This window comes from Melanostigma gelatinosum (genome assembly GCF_949748355.1).
Source record: "Melanostigma gelatinosum genome assembly, chromosome: 16".
NCBI lineage: Eukaryota > Metazoa > Chordata > Actinopteri > Perciformes > Zoarcidae > Melanostigma > Melanostigma gelatinosum.
The window spans coordinates 88,939-109,720 of NC_136649.1; positions in this window are offsets into that span (position 1 = coordinate 88,939).

Genomic DNA, 20,782 nt, shown 5'->3' on the forward strand with positions numbered 1-20,782 from the left:
TCAAATATGTTTGCGCCGTCCGTGTCAAAATTGATTCTTAGGAACGATGTAAAATAGTAAATGTACCAAAATTAGTCAATACTGGATATGTGAAGGAATCTCGAATCCAAAATTGAAGTTAGAATTCCTAAATCAAACTCAACATCTAAATCAGAGTCAAAATCAAGATCACAATCCAGTTCCAAATCAGAATTCGAAAGGTTTAAAATTGGAAGTAAAATGAAATTAAAAAATAATGAATAATTAATCAATTAAATATTAAATTCAACTTTAAAAAAATCAATAACTGTGTTCAAAGATATTCAATCAGAAATACCAATGCAAGTCAAACTGTTGAACTGCACTTACACTCTGGTCTGCACAATAATGAATCTCATTTACTAATGAATCACAATTAAGTTCAAGAATTGAAGAAGCACAACTGAAACCATTAATCTTTGTTATAATGTTTAATTAAAACTAAAGTCAGGATGTAAGCTTACAGGTCTTAGACAATGAAGCTCTAACAAATTCACAGATTCTAAACACTTATTACTATTATCTAGCAGTTACTCCTCCTGGCCGCTAGTTGGTTTTCTGGCGTTTTGCATTTCTTCTACTATTTTTCGCCGACAGGAAGTTATCCTGATGTTATGCTAACGGATATGCTAACGACAAAAACGGAGCTTCTAATCAAGCATACGCACACACAAGTTTCACCAAAATCCCACACTTTAATTCCACTGGTACGCCCTCTGTCTCCTCTGACACTCTACTGGTTATTTTATTTTATAAGCACTTTTATTTTACATACAGAGTACCGCAAAACCGGAGCTACACGTAGCTAGCGTTAGCTCCTCACAGCGCGGCTACAGATTATGCAATGTTATTCATCATTTTAAACGTATTTCCACGCTGCTAAAACACAGACTGGTCACACGTATTATTATCCATTCTTGGAGGTCACAGTTAAACTGAGACTAGGGGGACCTAGAGTGTCTAAATGATGGACTTACCTCCTCTGATGAGGGCGGGACACCTCCTTTAGGAGACCCGCCAGGACACCTGCAAAATATGAAAAAAAATTACAAACCCCTCTTGAGAATTACAGGTATTAAGGCCTATACTTTGTGTGCCCGTGCCCTCTGACTGCCTAAAGGCAGCCAGACCCTTTTTTTCCCCTGAACCTAACCTGCCAGTGCCACAAAGTGTACCTTGACTTGTAATAGAAACTCATTGGGTGGAGATGATGGCCCTTAACTGGTGGTTTTACACCCAGCAGGCCTTTGGTGCCGATTAAGACAGGTTTCCTCCTGATTGCCAGGTGTTCAATTAGACAGCTGAGACGGCTTAGCCATCTGATTAGAGGGAGTTCCAGCCTATCAGAAGCTCCCTAGTTGCTCCGCCTAGGGAAGGTATAAATATCTCCAGTCTTTCTTTCATTTTTTATTCTCCTCTGAGGAAGGCACAACTTGCCGAAACGTTAGGAGCTCCATTTTAAAACTGTATTAGTCCCACTGATTCTCTCAGACCAGAGATCAGTCTCAGTCCATTTTATTGTGTTTAGAAACACTTATTTGTTCACCCTCTCCTGAAAAATAAAAGGTTTCTTTTTTTAAAAACTGAGCTGAACTTCTCTTACTTCACATTTTAGTCTTCCCACCAGTTCTCCTACTTCCCTTACTTCACAGCTTAGTTTACTTACCAGTTCTCCTACTTCCTTCCTCTGCTTCTTTAATGTAAATTAATGCAGCCTAGGAGTATTCAAATGTGTGTATTGAATGTGCACGCTTGTCATCACATGAATCAAAGTCAACTCACCCTCTGTGCTGTATTGTGTGCGGTCGGTGACTCCAAAACTGGGATCCACTGCTTCACTTCCCAGATCTGGATCCACTCAACCACGCACCTTGACTAAAACAAACACAAAACTGCCCAAAGGTCAGCAGTAAATGTTAGCATACGTCTGTAGTGTAAGAGAGGTCAACGATCTCTCAAATATGTTTGCGCCGTCCGTGTCAAAATTGATTCTTAGGAACGATGTAAAATAGTAAATGTACCAAAATTAGTCAATACTGGATATGTGAAGGAATCTCGAATCCAAAATTGAAGTTAGAATTCCTAAATCAAACTCAACATCTAAATCAGAGTCAAAATCAAGATCACAATCCAGTTCCAAATCAGAATTCGAAAGGTTTAAAATTGGAAGTAAAATGAAATTAAAAAATAATGAATAATTAATCAATTAAATATTAAATTCAACTTTAAAAAAATCAATAACTGTGTTCAAAGATATTCAATCAGAAATACCAATGCAAGTCAAACTGTTGAACTGCACTTACACTCTGGTCTGCACAATAATGAATGTCATTTACTAATGAATCACAATTAAGTTCAAGAATTGAAGAAGCACAACTGAAACCATTAATCTTTGTTATAATGTTTAATTAAAACTAAAGTCAGGATGTAAGCTTACAGGTCTTAGACAATGAAGCTCTAACAAATTCACAGATTCTAAACACTCATTACTATTATCTAGCAGTTACTCCTCCTGGCCGCTAGTTGGTTTTCTGGCGTTTTGCATTTCTTCTACTATTTTTCGCCGACAGGAAGTTATCCTGATGTTATGCTAACGGATATGCTAACGACAAAAACGGAGCTTCTAATCAAGCATACACACACACAAGTTTCACCAAAATCCCACACTTTAATTCCACTGGTACGCCCTCTGTCTCCTCTCACACTCTACTGGTTATTTTATTTTATAAGCACTTTTATTTTACATACAGAGTACCGCAAAACCGGAGCTACACGTAGCTAGCGTTAGCTCCTCACAGCGCGGCTACAGATTATGCAATGTTATTCATCATTTTAAACGTATTTCCACGCTGCTAAAACACAGACTGGTCACACGTATTATTATCCATTCTTGGAGGTCACAGTTAAACTGAGACTAGGGGGACCTAGAGTGTCTAAATGATGGACTTACCTCCTCTGATGAGGGCGGGACACCTCCTTTAGGAGACCCGCCAGGACACCTGCAAAATATGAAAAAAAATTACAAACCCCTCTTGAGAATTACAGGTATTAAGGCCTATACTTTGTGTGCCCGTGCCCTCTGACTGCCTAAAGGCAGCCAGACCCTTTTTTCCCCCTGAACCTAACCTGCCAGTGCCACAAAGTGTACCTTGACTTGTATTAGAAACTCATTGGGTGGAGATGATGGCCCTTAACTGGTGGTTTTACACCCAGCAGGCCTTTGGTGCCGATTAAGACAGGTTTCCTCCTGATTGCCAGGTGTTCAATTAGACAGCTGAGACGGCTTAGCCATCTGATTAGAGGGAGTTCCAGCCTATCAGAAGCTCCCTAGTTGCTCCGCCTAGGGAAGGTATAAATATCTCCAGTCTTTCTTTCATTTTTTATTCTCCTCTGAGGAAGGCACAACTTGCCGAAACGTTAGGAGCTCCATTTTAAAACTGTATTAGTCCCACTGATTCTCTCAGACCAGAGATCAGTCTCAGTCCATTTTATTGTGTTTAGAAACACTTATTTGTTCACCCTCTCCTGAAAAATAAAAGGTTTCTTTTTTAAAAACTGAGCTGAACTTCTCTTACTTCACATTTTAGTCTTCCCACCAGTTCTCCTACTTCCCTTACTTCACAGCTTAGTTTACTTACCAGTTCTCCTACTTCCTTCCTCTGCTTCTTTAATGTAAATTAATGCAGCCTAGGAGTATTCAAATGTGTGTATTGAATGTGCACGCTTGTCATCACATGAATCAAAGTCAACTCACCCTCTGTGCTGTATTGTGTGCGGTCGTTGACTCCAAAACTGGGATCCACTGCTTCACTTCCCAGATCTGGATCCACTCAACCACGCACCTTGACTAAAACAAACACAAAACTGCCCAAAGGTCAGCAGTAAATGTTAGCATACGTCTGTAGTGTAAGAGAGGTCAACGATCTCTCAAATATGTTTGCGCCGTCCGTGTCAAAATTGATTCTTAGGAACGATGTAAAATAGTAAATGTACCAAAATTAGTCAATACTGGATATGTGAAGGAATCTCGAATCCAAAATTGAAGTTAGAATTCCTAAATCAAACTCAACATCTAAATCAGAGTCAAAATCAAGATCACAATCCAGTTCCAAATCAGAATTCGAAAGGTTTAAAATTGGAAGTAAAATGAAATTAAAAAATAATGAATAATTAATCAATTAAATATTAAATTCAACTTTAAAAAAATCAATAACTGTGTTCAAAGATATTCAATCAGAAATACCAATGCAAGTCAAACTGTTGAACTGCACTTACACTCTGGTCTGCACAATAATGAATCTCATTTACTAATGAATCACAATTAAGTTCAAGAATTGAAGAAGCACAACTGAAACCATTAATCTTTGTTATAATGTTTAATTAAAACTAAAGTCAGGATGTAAGCTTACAGGTCTTAGACAATGAAGCTCTAACAAATTCACAGATTCTAAACACTCATTACTATTATCTAGCAGTTACTCCTCCTGGCCGCTAGTTGGTTTTCTGGCGTTTTGCATTTCTTCTACTATTTTTCGCCGACAGGAAGTTATCCTGATGTTATGCTAACGGGTATGCTAACGACAAAAACGGAGCTTCTAATCAAGCATACACACAAGTTTCACCAAAATCCCACACTTTAATTCCACTGGTACGCCCTCTGTCTCCTCTCACACTACTGGTTATTTTATTTTATAAGCACTTTTATCTTACATACAGAGTACCGCAAAACCGGAGCTACGCGTAGCTAGCGTTAGCTCCTCACAGCGCGGCTACAGATTATGCAATGTTATTCATCATTTTAAACGTATTTCCACGCTGCTAAAACACAGACTGGTCACACGTATTATTATCCATTCTTGGAGGTCACAGTTAAACTGAGACTAGGGGGACCTAGAGTGTCTAAATGATGGACTTACCTCCTCTGATGAGGGCGGGGACACCTCCTTTAGGAGACCCGCCAGGACACCTGCAAAATATGAAAAAAAATTACAAACCCCTCTTGAGAATTACAGGTATTAAGGCCTATACTTTGTGTGCCCGTGCCCTCTGACTGCCTAAAGGCAGCCAGACCCTTTTTTTCCCCTGAACCTAACCTGCCAGTGCCACAAAGTGTACCTTGACTTGTATTAGAAACTCATTGGGTGGAGATGATGGCCCTTAACTGGTGGTTTTACACCCAGCAGGCCTTTGGTGCCGATTAAGACAGGTTTCCTCCTGATTGCCAGGTGTTCAATTAGACAGCTGAGACGGCTTAGCCATCTGATTAGAGGGAGTTCCAGCCTATCAGAAGCTCCCTAGTTGCTCCGCCTAGGGAAGGTATAAATATCTCCAGTCTTGCTTTCATTTTTTATTCTCCTCTGAGGAAGGCACAACTTGCCGAAATGTTAGGAGCTCCATTTTAAAACTGTATTAGTCCCACTGATTCTCTCAGACCAGAGATCAGTCTCAGTCCATTTTATTGTGTTTAGAAACACTTATTTGTTCACCCTCTCCTGAAAAATAAAAGGTTTCTTTTTTTAAAAACTGAGCTGAACTTCTCTTACTTCACATTTTAGTCTTCCCACCAGTTATCCTACTTCCCTTACTTCACAGCTTAGTTTACTTACCAGTTCTCCTACTTCCTTCCTCTGCTTCTTTAATGTAAATTAATGCAGCCTAGGAGTATTCAAATGTGTGTATTGAATGTGCACGCTTGTCATCACATGAATCAAAGTCAACTCACCCTCTGTGCTGTATTGTGTGCGGTCGTTGACCCCAAAACTGGGATCCACTGCTTCACTTCCCAGATCTGGATCCACTCAACCACGCACCTTGACTAAAACAAACACAAAACTGCCCAAAGGTCAGCAGTAAATGTTAGCATACGTCTGTAGTGTAAGAGAGGTCAACGATCTCTCAAATATGTTTGCGCCGTCCGTGTCAAAATTGATTCTTAGGAACGATGTAAAATAGTAAATGTACCAAAATTAGTCAATACTGGATATGTGAAGGAATCTCGAATCCAAAATTGAAGTTAGAATTCCTAAATCAAACTCAACATCTAAATCAGAGTCAAAATCAAGATCACAATCCAGTTCCAAATCAGAATTCGAAAGGTTTAAAATTGGAAGTAAAATGAAATTAAAAAATAATGAATAATTAATCAATTAAATATTAAATTCAACTTTAAAAAAATCAATAAATGTGTTCAAAGATATTCAATCAGAAATACCAATGCAAGTCAAACTGTTGAACTGCACTTACACTCTGGTCTGCACAATAATGAATCTCATTTACTAATGAATCACAATTAAGTTCAAGAATTGAAGAAGCACAACTGAAACCATTAATCTTTGTTATAATGTTTAATTAAAACTAAAGTCAGGATGTAAGCTTACAGGTCTTAGACAATGAAGCTCTAACAAATTCACAGATTCTAAACACTTATTACTATTATCTAGCAGTTACTCCTCCTGGCCGCTAGTTGGTTTTCTGGCGTTTTGCATTTCTTCTACTATTTTTCGCCGACAGGAAGTTATCCTGATGTTATGCTAACGGATATGCTAACGACAAAAACGGAGCTTCTAATCAAGCATACGCACACACAAGTTTCACCAAAATCCCACACTTTAATTCCACTGGTACGCCCTCTGTCTCCTCTCACACTCTACTGGTTATTTTATTTTATAAGCACTTTTATTTTACATACAGAGTACCGCAAAACCGGAGCTACACGTAGCTAGCGTTAGCTCCTCACAGCGCGGCTACAGATTATGCAATGTTATTCATCATTTTAAACGTATTTCCACGCTGCTAAAACACAGACTGGTCACACGTATTATTATCCATTCTTGGAGGTCACAGTTAAACTGAGACTAGGGGGACCTAGAGTGTCTAAATGATGGACTTACCTCCTCTGATGAGGGCGGGACACCTCCTTTAGGAGACCCGCCAGGACACCTGCAAAATATGAAAAAAAATTACAAACCCCTCTTGAGAATTACAGGTATTAAGGCCTATACTTTGTGTGCCCGTGCCCTCTGACTGCCTAAAGGCAGCCAGACCCTTTTTTTCCCCTGAACCTAACCTGCCAGTGCCACAAAGTGTACCTTGACTTGTATTAGAAACTCATTGGGTGGAGATGATGGCCCTTAACTGGTGGTTTTACACCCAGCAGGCCTTTGGTGCCGATTAAGACAGGTTTCCTCCTGATTGCCAGGTGTTCAATTAGACAGCTGAGACGGCTTAGCCATCTGATTAGAGGGAGTTCCAGCCTATCAGAAGCTCCCTAGTTGCTCCGCCTAGGGAAGGTATAAATATCTCCAGTCTTTCTTTCATTTTTTATTCTCCTCTGAGGAAGGCACAACTTGCCGAAACGTTAGGAGCTCCATTTTAAAACTGTATTAGTCCCACTGATTCTCTCAGACCAGAGATCAGTCTCAGTCCATTTTATTGTGTTTAGAAACACTTATTTGTTCACCCTCTCCTGAAAAATAAAAGGTTTCTTTTTTTTAAAACTGAGCTGAACTTCTCTTACTTCACATTTTAGTCTTCCCACCAGTTCTCCTACTTCCCTTACTTCACAGCTTAGTTTACTTACCAGTTCTCCTACTTCCTTCCTCTGCTTCTTTAATGTAAATTAATGCAGCCTAGGAGTATTCAAATGTGTGTATTGAATGTGCACGCTTGTCATCACATGAATCAAAGTCAACTCACCCTCTGTGCTGTATTGTGTGCGGTCGGTGACTCCAAAACTGGGATCCACTGCTTCACTTCCCAGATCTGGATCCACTCAACCACGCACCTTGACTAAAACAAACACAAAACTGCCCAAAGGTCAGCAGTAAATGTTAGCATACGTCTGTAGTGTAAGAGAGGTCAACGATCTCTCAAATATGTTTGCGCCGTCCGTGTCAAAATTGATTCTTAGGAACGATGTAAAATAGTAAATGTACCAAAATTAGTCAATACTGGATATGTGAAGGAATCTCGAATCCAAAATTGAAGTTAGAATTCCTAAATCAAACTCAACATCTAAATCAGAGTCAAAATCAAGATCACAATCCAGTTCCAAATCAGAATTCGAAAGGTTTAAAATTGGAAGTAAAATGAAATTAAAAAATAATGAATAATTAATCAATTAAATATTAAATTCAACTTTAAAAAAATCAATAACTGTGTTCAAAGATATTCAATCAGAAATACCAATGCAAGTCAAACTGTTGAACTGCACTTACACTCTGGTCTGCACAATAATGAATCTCATTTACTAATGAATCACAATTAAGTTCAAGAATTGAAGAAGCACAACTGAAACCATTAATCTTTGTTATAATGTTTAATTAAAACTAAAGTCAGGATGTAAGCTTACAGGTCTTAGACAATGAAGCTCTAACAAATTCACAGATTCTAAACACTCATTACTATTATCTAGCAGTTACTCCTCCTGGCCGCTAGTTGGTTTTCTGGCGTTTTGCATTTCTTCTACTATTTTTCGCCGACAGGAAGTTATCCTGATGTTATGCTAACGGATATGCTAACGACAAAAACGGAGCTTCTAATCAAGCATACACACACACAAGTTTCACCAACATCCCACACTTTAATTCCACTGGTACGCCCTCTGTCTCCTCTCACACTCTACTGGTTATTTTATTTTATAAGCACTTTTATTTTACATACAGAGTACCGCAAAACCGGAGCTACACGTAGCTAGCGTTAGCTCCTCACAGCGCGGCTACAGATTATGCAATGTTATTCATCATTTTAAACGTATTTCCACGCTGCTAAAACACAGACTGGTCACACGTATTATTATCCATTCTTGGAGGTCACAGTTAAACTGAGACTAGGGGGACCTAGAGTGTCTAAATGATGGACTTACCTCCTCTGATGAGGGCGGGGACACCTCCTTTAGGAGACCCGCCAGGACACCTGCAAAATATGAAAAAAAATTACAAACCCCTCTTGAGAATTACAGGTATTAAGGCCTATACTTTGTGTGCCCGTGCCCTCTGACTGCCTAAAGGCAGCCAGACCCTTTTTTTCCCCTGAACCTAACCTGCCAGTGCCACAAAGTGTACCTTGACTTGTATTAGAAACTCATTGGGTGGAGATGATGGCCCTTAACTGGTGGTTTTACACCCAGCAGGCCTTTGGTGCCGATTAAGACAGGTTTCCTCCTGATTGCCAGGTGTTCAATTAGACAGCTGAGACGGCTTAGCCATCTGATTACAGGGAGTTCCAGCCTATCAGAAGCTCCCTAGTTGCTCCGCCTAGGGAAGGTATAAATATCTCCAGTCTTTCTTTCATTTTTTATTCTCCTCTGAGGAAGGCACAACTTGCCGAAACGTTAGGAGCTCCATTTTAAAACTGTATTAGTCCCACTGATTCTCTCAGACCAGAGATCAGTCTCAGTCCATTTTATTGTGTTTAGAAACACTTATTTGTTCACCCTCTCCTGAAAAATAAAAGGTTTCTTTTTTTAAAAACTGAGCTGAACTTCTCTTACTTCACATTTTAGTCTTCCCACCAGTTCTCCTACTTCCCTTACTTCACAGCTTAGTTTACTTACCAGTTCTCCTACTTCCTTCCTCTGCTTCTTTAATGTAAATTAATGCAGCCTAGGAGTATTCAAATGTGTGTATTGAATGTGCACGCTTGTCATCACATGAATCAAAGTCAACTCACCCTCTGTGCTGTATTGTGTGCGGTCGGTGACTCCAAAACTGGGATCCACTGCTTCACTTCCCAGATCTGGATCCACTCAACCACGCACCTTGACTAAAACAAACACAAAACTGCCCAAAGGTCAGCAGTAAATGTTAGCATACGTCTGTAGTGTAAGAGAGGTCAACGATCTCTCAAATATGTTTGCGCCGTCCGTGTCAAAATTGATTCTTAGGAACGATGTAAAATAGTAAATGTACCAAAATTAGTCAATACTGGATATGTGAAGGAATCTCGAATCCAAAATTGAAGTTAGAATTCCTAAATCAAACTCAACATCTAAATCAGAGTCAAAATCAAGATCACAATCCAGTTCCAAATCAGAATTCGAAAGGTTTAAAATTGGAAGTAAAATGAAATTAAAAAATAATGAATAATTAATCAATTAAATATTAAATTCAACTTTAAAAAAAATCAATAACTGTGTTCAAAGATATTCAATCAGAAATACCAATGCAAGTCAAACTGTTGAACTGCACTTACACTCTGGTCTGCACAATAATGAATCTCATTTACTAATGAATCACAATTAAGTTCAAGAATTGAAGAAGCACAACTGAAACCATTAATCTTTGTTATAATGTTTAATTAAAACTAAAGTCAGGATGTAAGCTTACAGGTCTTAGACAATGAAGCTCTAACAAATTCACAGATTCTAAACACTCATTACTATTATCTAGCAGTTACTCCTCCTGGCCGCTAGTTGGTTTTCTGGCGTTTTGCATTTCTTCTACTATTTTTCGCCGACAGGAAGTTATCCTGATGTTATGCTAACGGATATGCTAACGACAAAAACGGAGCTTCTAATCAAGCATACACACACACAAGTTTCACCAAAATCCCACACTTTAATTCCACTGGTACGCCCTCTGTCTCCTCTCACACTCTACTGGTTATTTTATTTTATAAGCACTTTTATTTTACATACAGAGTACCGCAAAACCGGAGCTACACGTAGCTAGCGTTAGCTCCTCACAGCGCGGCTACAGATTATGCAATGTTATTCATCATTTTAAACGTATTTCCACGCTGCTAAAACACAGACTGGTCACACGTATTATTATCCATTCTTGGAGGTCACAGTTAAACTGAGACTAGGGGGACCTAGAGTGTCTAAATGATGGACTTACCTCCTCTGATGAGGGCGGGACACCTCCTTTAGGAGACCCGCCAGGACACCTGCAAAATATGAAAAAAAATTACAAACCCCTCTTGAGAATTACAGGTATTAAGGCCTATACTTTGTGTGCCCGTGCCCTCTGACTGCCTAAAGGCAGCCAGACCCTTTTTTTCCCCTGAACCTAACCTGCCAGTGCCACAAAGTGTACCTTGACTTGTATTAGAAACTCATTGGGTGGAGATGATGGCCCTTAACTGGTGGTTTTACACCCAGCAGGCCTTTGGTGCCGATTAAGACAGGTTTCCTCCTGATTGCCAGGTGTTCAATTAGACAGCTGAGACGGCTTAGCCATCTGATTAGAGGGAGTTCCAGCCTATCAGAAGCTCCCTAGTTGCTCCGCCTAGGGAAGGTATAAATATCTCCAGTCTTTCTTTCATTTTTTATTCTCCTCTGAGGAAGGCACAACTTGCCGAAACGTTAGGAGCTCAATTTTAAAACTGTATTAGTCCCACTGATTCTCTCAGACCAGAGATCAGTCTCAGTCCATTTTATTGTGTTTAGAAACACTTATTTGTTCACCCTCTCCTGAAAAATAAAAGGTTTCTTTTTTTAAAAACTGAGCTGAACTTCTCTTACTTCACATTTTAGTCTTCCCACCAGTTATCCTACTTCCCTTACTTCACAGCTTAGTTTACTTACCAGTTCTCCTACTTCCTTCCTCTGCTTCTTTAATGTAAATTAATGCAGCCTAGGAGTATTCAAATGTGTGTATTGAATGTGCACGCTTGTCATCACATGAATCAAAGTCAACTCACCCTCTGTGCTGTATTGTGTGCGGTCGTTGACCCCAAAACTGGGATCCACTGCTTCACTTCCCAGATCTGGATCCACTCAACCACGCACCTTGACTAAAACAAACACAAAACTGCCCAAAGGTCAGCAGTAAATGTTAGCATACGTCTGTAGTGTAAGAGAGGTCAACGATCTCTCAAATATGTTTGCGCCGTCCGTGTCAAAATTGATTCTTAGGAACGATGTAAAATAGTAAATGTACCAAAATTAGTCAATACTGGATATGTGAAGGAATCTCGAATCCAAAATTGAAGTTAGAATTCCTAAATCAAACTCAACATCTAAATCAGAGTCAAAATCAAGATCACAATCCAGTTCCAAATCAGAATTCGAAAGGTTTAAAATTGGAAGTAAAATGAAATTAAAAAATAATGAATAATTAATCAATTAAATATTAAATTCAACTTTAAAAAAATCAATAACTGTGTTCAAAGATATTCAATCAGAAATACCAATGCAAGTCAAACTGTTGAACTGCACTTACACTCTGGTCTGCACAATAATGAATCTCATTTACTAATGAATCACAATTAAGTTCAAGAATTGAAGAAGCACAACTGAAACCATTAATCTTTGTTATAATGTTTAATTAAAACTAAAGTCAGGATGTAAGCTTACAGGTCTTAGACAATGAAGCTCTAACAAATTCACAGATTCTAAACACTTATTACTATTATCTAGCAGTTACTCCTCCTGGCCGCTAGTTGGTTTTCTGGCGTTTTGCATTTCTTCTACTATTTTTCGCCGACAGGAAGTTATCCTGATGTTATGCTAACGGATATGCTAACGACAAAAACGGAGCTTCTAATCAAGCATACGCACACACAAGTTTCACCAAAATCCCACACTTTAATTCCACTGGTACGCCCTCTGTCTCCTCTCACACTCTACTGGTTATTTTATTTTATAAGCACTTTTATTTTACATACAGAGTACCGCAAAACCGGAGCTACACGTAGCTAGCGTTAGCTCCTCACAGCGCGGCTACAGATTATGCAATGTTATTCATCATTTTAAACGTATTTCCACGCTGCTAAAACACAGACTGGTCACACGTATTATTATCCATTCTTGGAGGTCACAGTTAAACTGAGACTAGGGGGACCTAGAGTGTCTAAATGATGGACTTACCTCCTCTGATGAGGGCGGGACACCTCCTTTAGGAGACCCGCCAGGACACCTGCAAAATATGAAAAAAAATTACAAACCCCTCTTGAGAATTACAGGTATTAAGGCCTATACTTTGTGTGCCCGTGCCCTCTGACTGCCTAAAGGCAGCCAGACCCTTTTTTTCCCCTGAACCTAACCTGCCAGTGCCACAAAGTGTACCTTGACTTGTATTAGAAACTCATTGGGTGGAGATGATGGCCCTTAACTGGTGGTTTTACACCCAGCAGGCCTTTGGTGCCGATTAAGACAGGTTTCCTCCTGATTGCCAGGTGTTCAATTAGACAGCTGAGACGGCTTAGCCATCTGATTAGAGGGAGTTCCAGCCTATCAGAAGCTCCCTAGTTGCTCCGCCTAGGGAAGGTATAAATATCTCCAGTCTTTCTTTCATTTTTTATTCTCCTCTGAGGAAGGCACAACTTGCCGAAACGTTAGGAGCTCCATTTTAAAACTGTATTAGTCCCACTGATTCTCTCAGACCAGAGATCAGTCTCAGTCCATTTTATTGTGTTTAGAAACACTTATTTGTTCACCCTCTCCTGAAAAATAAAAGGTTTCTTTTTTTAAAAACTGAGCTGAACTTCTCTTACTTCACATTTTAGTCTTCCCACCAGTTCTCCTACTTCCCTTACTTCACAGCTTAGTTTACTTACCAGTTCTCCTACTTCCTTCCTCTGCTTCTTTAATGTAAATTAATGCAGCCTAGGAGTATTCAAATGTGTGTATTGAATGTGCACGCTTGTCATCACATGAATCAAAGTCAACTCACCCTCTGTGCTGTATTGTGTGCGGTCGTTGACCCCAAAACTGGGATCCACTGCTTCACTTCCCAGATCTGGATCCACTCAACCACGCACCTTGACTAAAACAAACACAAAACTGCCCAAAGGTCAGCAGTAAATGTTAGCATACGTCTGTAGTGTAAGAGAGGTCAACGATCTCTCAAATATGTTTGCGCCGTCCGTGTCAAAATTGATTCTTAGGAACGATGTAAAATAGTAAATGTACCAAAATTAGTCAATACTGGATATGTGAAGGAATCTCGAATCCAAAATTGAAGTTAGAATTCCTAAATCAAACTCAACATCTAAATCAGAGTCAAAATCAAGATCACAATCCAGTTCCAAATCAGAATTCGAAAGGTTTAAAATTGGAAGTAAAATGAAATTAAAAAATAATGAATAATTAATCAATTAAATATTAAATTCAACTTTAAAAAAATCAATAACTGTGTTCAAAGATATTCAATCAGAAATACCAATGCAAGTCAAACTGTTGAACTGCACTTACACTCTGGTCTGCACAATAATGAATCTCATTTACTAATGAATCACAATTAAGTTCAAGAATTGAAGAAGCACAACTGAAACCATTAATCTTTGTTATAATGTTTAATTAAAACTAAAGTCAGGATGTAAGCTTACAGGTCTTAGACAATGAAGCTCTAACAAATTCACAGATTCTAAACACTTATTACTATTATCTAGCAGTTACTCCTCCTGGCCGCTAGTTGGTTTTCTGGCGTTTTGCATTTCTTCTACTATTTTTCGCCGACAGGAAGTTATCCTGATGTTATGCTAACGGATATGCTAACGACAAAAACGGAGCTTCTAATCAAGCATACGCACACACAAGTTTCACCAAAATCCCACACTTTAATTCCACTGGTACGCCCTCTGTCTCCTCTCACACTCTACTGGTTATTTTATTTTATAAGCACTTTTATTTTACATACAGAGTACCGCAAAACCGGAGCTACACGTAGCTAGCGTTAGCTCCTCACAGCGCGGCTACAGATTATGCAATGTTATTCATCATTTTAAACGTATTTCCACGCTGCTAAAACACAGACTGGTCACACGTATTATTATCCATTCTTGGAGGTCACAGTTAAACTGAGACTAGGGGGACCTAGAGTGTCTAAATGATGGACTTACCTCCTCTGATGAGGGCGGGACACCTCCTTTAGGAGACCCGCCAGGACACCTGCAAAATATGAAAAAAAATTACAAACCCCTCTTGAGAATTACAGGTATTAAGGCCTATACTTTGTGTGCCCGTGCCCTCTGACTGCCTAAAGGCAGCCAGACCCTTTTTTTCCCCTGAACCTAACCTGCCAGTGCCACAAAGTGTACCTTGACTTGTATTAGAAACTCATTGGGTGGAGATGATGGCCCTTAACTGGTGGTTTTACACCCAGCAGGCCTTTGGTGCCGATTAAGACAGGTTTCCTCCTGATTGCCAGGTGTTCAATTAGACAGCTGAGACGGCTTAGCCATCTGATTAGAGGGAGTTCCAGCCTATCAGAAGCTCCCTAGTTGCTCCGCCTAGGGAAGGTATAAATATCTCCAGTCTTTCTTTCATTTTTTATTCTCCTCTGAGGAAGGCACAACTTGCCGAAACGTTAGGAGCTCAATTTTAAAACTGTATTAGTCCCACTGATTCTCTCAGACCAGAGATCAGTCTCAGTCCATTTTATTGTGTTTAGAAACACTTATTTGTTCACCCTCTCCTGAAAAATAAAAGGTTTCTTTTTTTAAAAACTGAGCTGAACTTCTCTTACTTCACATTTTAGTCTTCCCACCAGTTATCCTACTTCCCTTACTTCACAGCTTAGTTTACTTACCAGTTCTCCTACTTCCTTCCTCTGCTTCTTTAATGTAAATTAATGCAGCCTAGGAGTATTCAAATGTGTGTATTGAATGTGCACGCTTGTCATCACATGAATCAAAGTCAACTCACCCTCTGTGCTGTATTGTGTGCGGTCGTTGACCCCAAAACTGGGATCCACTGCTTCACTTCCCAGATCTGGATCCACTCAACCACGCACCTTGACTAAAACAAACACAAAACTGCCCAAAGGTCAGCAGTAAATGTTAGCATACGTCTGTAGTGTAAGAGAGGTCAACGATCTCTCAAATATGTTTGCGCCGTCCGTGTCAAAATTGATTCTTAGGAACGATGTAAAATAGTAAATGTACCAAAATTAGTCAATACTGGATATGTGAAGGAATCTCGAATCCAAAATTGAAGTTAGAATTCCTAAATCAAACTCAACATCTAAATCAGAGTCAAAATCAAGATCACAATCCAGTTCCAAATCAGAATTCGAAAGGTTTAAAATTGGAAGTAAAATGAAATTAAAAAATAATGAATAATTAATCAATTAAATATTAAATTCAACTTTAAAAAAATCAATAACTGTGTTCAAAGATATTCAATCAGAAATACCAATGCAAGTCAAACTGTTGAACTGCACTTACACTCTGGTCTGCACAATAATGAATCTCATTTACTAATGAATCACAATTAAGTTCAAGAATTGAAGAAGCACAACTGAAACCATTAATCTTTGTTATAATGTTTAATTAAAACTAAAGTCAGGATGTAAGCTTACAGGTCTTAGACAATGAAGCTCTAACAAATTCACAGATTCTAAACACTTATTACTATTATCTAGCAGTTACTCCTCCTGGCCGCTAGTTGGTTTTCTGGCGTTTTGCATTTCTTCTACTATTTTTCGCCGACAGGAAGTTATCCTGATGTTATGCTAACGGATATGCTAACGACAAAAACGGAGCTTCTAATCAAGCATACGCACACACAAGTTTCACCAAAATCCCACACTTTAATTCCACTGGTACGCCCTCTGTCTCCTCTCACACTCTACTGGTTATTTTATTTTATAAGCACTTTTATTTTACATACAGAGTACCGCAAAACCGGAGCTACACGTAGCTAGCGTTAGCTCCTCACAGCGCGGCTACAGATTATGCAATGTTATTCATCATTTTAAACGTATTTCCACGCTGCTAAAACACAGACTGGTCACACGTATTATTATCCATTCTTGGAGGTCACAGTTAAACTGAGACTAGGGGGACCTAGAGTGTCTAAATGATGGACTTACCTCCTCTGATGAGGGCGGGACACCTCCTTTAGGAGACCCGCCAGGACACCTGCAAAATATGAAAAAAAATTACAAACCCCTCTTGAGAATTACAGGTATTAAGGCCTATACTTTGTGTGCCCGTGCCCTCTGACTGCCTAAAGGCAGCCAGACCCTTTTTTTCCCCTGAACCTAACCTGCCAGTGCCACAAAGTGTACCTTGACTTGTATTAGAAACTCATTGGGTGGAGATGATGGCCCTTAACTGGTGGTTTTACACCCAGCAGGCCTTTGGTGCCGATTAAGACAGGTTTCCTCCTGATTGCCAGGTGTTCAATTAGACAGCTGAGACGGCTTAGCCATCTGATTAGAGGGAGTTCCAGCCTATCAGAAGCTCCCTAGTTGCTCCGCCTAGGGAAGGTATAAATATCTCCAGTCTCTTTCATTTTTTATTCTCCTCTGAGGAAGGCACAACTTGCCGAAACGTTAGGAGCTCCATTTTAAAACTGTATTAGTCCCACTGATTCTCTCAGACCAGAGATCAGTCTCAGTCCATTTTATTGTGTTTAGAAACACTTATTTGTTCACCCTCTCCTGAAAAATAAAAGGTTTCTTTTTTTAAAAACTGAGCTGAACTTCTCTTACTTCACATTTTAGTCTTCCCACCAGTTCTCCTACTTCCCTTACTTCACAGCTTAGTTTACTTACCAGTTCTCCTACTTCCTTCCTCTGCTTCTTTAATGTAAATTAATGCAGCCTAGGAGTATTCAAATGTGTGTATTGAATGTGCACGCTTGTCATCACATGAATCAAAGTCAACTCACCCTCTGTGCTGTATTGTGTGCGGTCGTTGACCCCAAAACTGGGATCCACTGCTTCACTTCCCAGATCTGGATCCACTCAACCACGCACCTTGACTAAAACAAACACAAAACTGCCCAAAGGTCAGCAGTAAATGTTAGCATACGTCTGTAGTGTAAGAGAGGTCAACGATCTCTCAAATATGTTTGCGCCGTCCGTGTCAAAATTGATTCTTAGGAACGATGTAAAATAGTAAATGTACCAAAATTAGTCAATACTGGATATGTGAAGGAATCTCGAATCCAAAATTGAAGTTAGAATTCCTAAATCAAACTCAACATCTAAATCAGAGTCAAAATCAAGATCACAATCCAGTTCCAAATCAGAATTCGAAAGGTTTAAAATTGGAAGTAAAATGAAATTAAAAAATAATGAATAATTAATCAATTAAATATTAAATTCAACTTTAAAAAAATCAATAACTGTGTTCAAAGATATTCAATCAGAAATACCAATGCAAGTCAAACTGTTGAACTGCACTTACACTCTGGTCTGCACAATAATGAATCTCATTTACTAATGAATCACAATTAAGTTCAAGAATTGAAGAAGCACAACTGAAACCATTAATCTTTGTTATAATGTTTAATTAAAACTAAAGTCAGGATGTAAGCTTACAGGTCTTAGACAATGAAGCTCTAACAAATTCACAGATTCTAAACACTTATTACTATTATCTAGCAGTTACTCCTCCTGGCCGCTAGTTGGTTTTCTGGCATTTTGCATTTCTTCTACTATTTTTCGCCGACAGGAAGTTATCCTGATGTTATGCTAACGGATATGCTAACGACAAAAACGGAGCTTCTAATCAAGCATACGCACACACAAGTTTCACCAAAATCCCACACTTTAATTCCACTGGTACGCCCTCTGTCTCCTCTCACACTCTACTGGTTATTTTATTTTATAAGCACTTTTATTTTACATACAGAGTACCGCAAAACCGGAGCTACACGTAGCTAGCGTTAGCTCCTCACAGCGCGGCTACAGATTATGCAATGTTATTCATCATTTTAAACGTATTTCCACGCTGCTAAAACACAGACTGGTCACACGTATTATTATCCATTCTTGGAGGTCACAGTTAAACTGAGACTAGGGGGACCTAGAGTGTCTAAATGATGGACTTACCTCCTCTGATGAGGGCGGGACACCTCCTTTAGGAGACCCGCCAGGACACCTGCAAAATATGAAAAAAAATTACAAACCCCTCTTGAGAATTACAGGTATTAAGGCCTATACTTTGTGTGCCCGTGCCCTCTGACTGCCTAAAGGCAGCCAGACCCTTTTTTTCCCCTGAACCTAACCTGCCAGTGCCACAAAGTGTACCTTGACTTGTATTAGAAACTCATTGGGTGGAGATGATGGCCCTTAACTGGTGGTTTTACACCCAGCAGGCCTTTGGTGCCGATTAAGACAGGTTTCCTCCTGATTGCCAGGTGTTCAATTAGACAGCTGAGACGGCTTAGCCATCTGATTAGAGGGAGTTCCAGCCTATCAGAAGCTCCCTAGTTGCTCCGCCTAGGGAAGGTATAAATATCTCCAGTCTTTCTTTCATTTTTTATTCTCCTCTGAGGAAGGCACAACTTGCCGAAACGTTAGGAGCTCCATTTTAAAACTGTATTAGTCCCACTGATTCTCTCAGACCAGAGATCAGTCTCAGTCCATTTTATTGTGTTTAGAAACACTTATTTGTTCACCCTCTCCTGAAAAATAAAAGGTTTCTTTTTTTTAAAACTGAGCTGAACTTCTCTTACTTCACATTTTAGTCTTCCCACCAGTTCTCCTACTTCCCTTACTTCACAGCTTAGTTTACTTACCAGTTCTCCTACTTCCTTCCTCTGCTTCTTTAATGTAAATTAATGCAGCCTAGGAGTATTCAAATGTGTGTATTGAATGTGCACGCTTGTCATCACATGAATCAAAGTCAACTCACCCTCTGTGCTGTATTGTGTGCGGTCGTTGACTCCAAAACTGGGATCCACTGCTTCACTTCCCAGATCTGGATCCACTCAACCACGCACTTTGACTAAAACAAACACAAAACTGCCCAAAGGTCAGCAGTAAATGTTAGCATACGTCTGTAGTGTAAGAGAGGTCAACGATCTCTCAAATATGTTTGCGCCGTCCGTGTCAAAATTGATTCTTAGGAACGATGTAAAATAGTAAATGTACCAAAATTAGTCAATACTGGATATGTGAAGGAATCTCGAATCCAAAATTGAAGTTAGAATTCCTAAATCAAACTCAACATCTAAATCAGAGTCAAAATCAAGATCACAATCCAGTTCCAAATCAGAATTCGAAAGGTTTAAAATTGGAAGTAAAATGAAATTAAAAAATAATGAATAATTAATCAATTAAATATTAAATTCAACTTTAAAAAAATCAATAACTGTGTTCAAAGATATTCAATCAGAAATACCAATGCAAGTCAAACTGTTGAACTGCACTTACACTCTGGTCTGCACAATAATGAATCTCATTTACTAATGAATCACAATTAAGTTCAAGAATTGAAGAAGCACAACTGAAACCATTAATCTTTGTTATAATGTTTAATTAAAACTAAAGTCAGGATGTAAGCTTACAGGTCTTAGACAATGAAGCTCTAACAAATTCACAGATTCTAAACACTTATTACTATTATCTAGCAGTTACTCCTCCTGGCCGCTAGTTGGTTTTCTGGCGTTTTGCATTTCTTCTACTATTTTTCGCCGACAGGAAGTTATCCTGATGTTATGCTAACGGATATGCTAACGACAAAAACGGAGCTTCTAATCAAGCATACGCACACACAAGTTTCACCAAAATCCCACACTTTAATTCCACTGGTACGCCCTCTGTCTCCTCTCACACTCTACTGGTTATTTTATTTTATAAGCACTTTTATTTTACATACAGAGTACCGCAAAACCGGAGCTACACGTAGCTAGCGTTAGCTCCTCACAGCGCGGCTACAGATTATGCAATGTTATTCATCATTTTAAACGTATTTCCACGCTGCTAAAACACAGACTGGTCACACGTATTATTATCCATTCTTGGAGGTCACAGTTAAACTGAGACTAGGGGGACCTAGAGTGTCTAAATGATGGACTTACCTCCTCTGATGAGGGCGGGGACACCTCCTTTAGGAGACCCGCCAGGACACCTGCAAAATATGA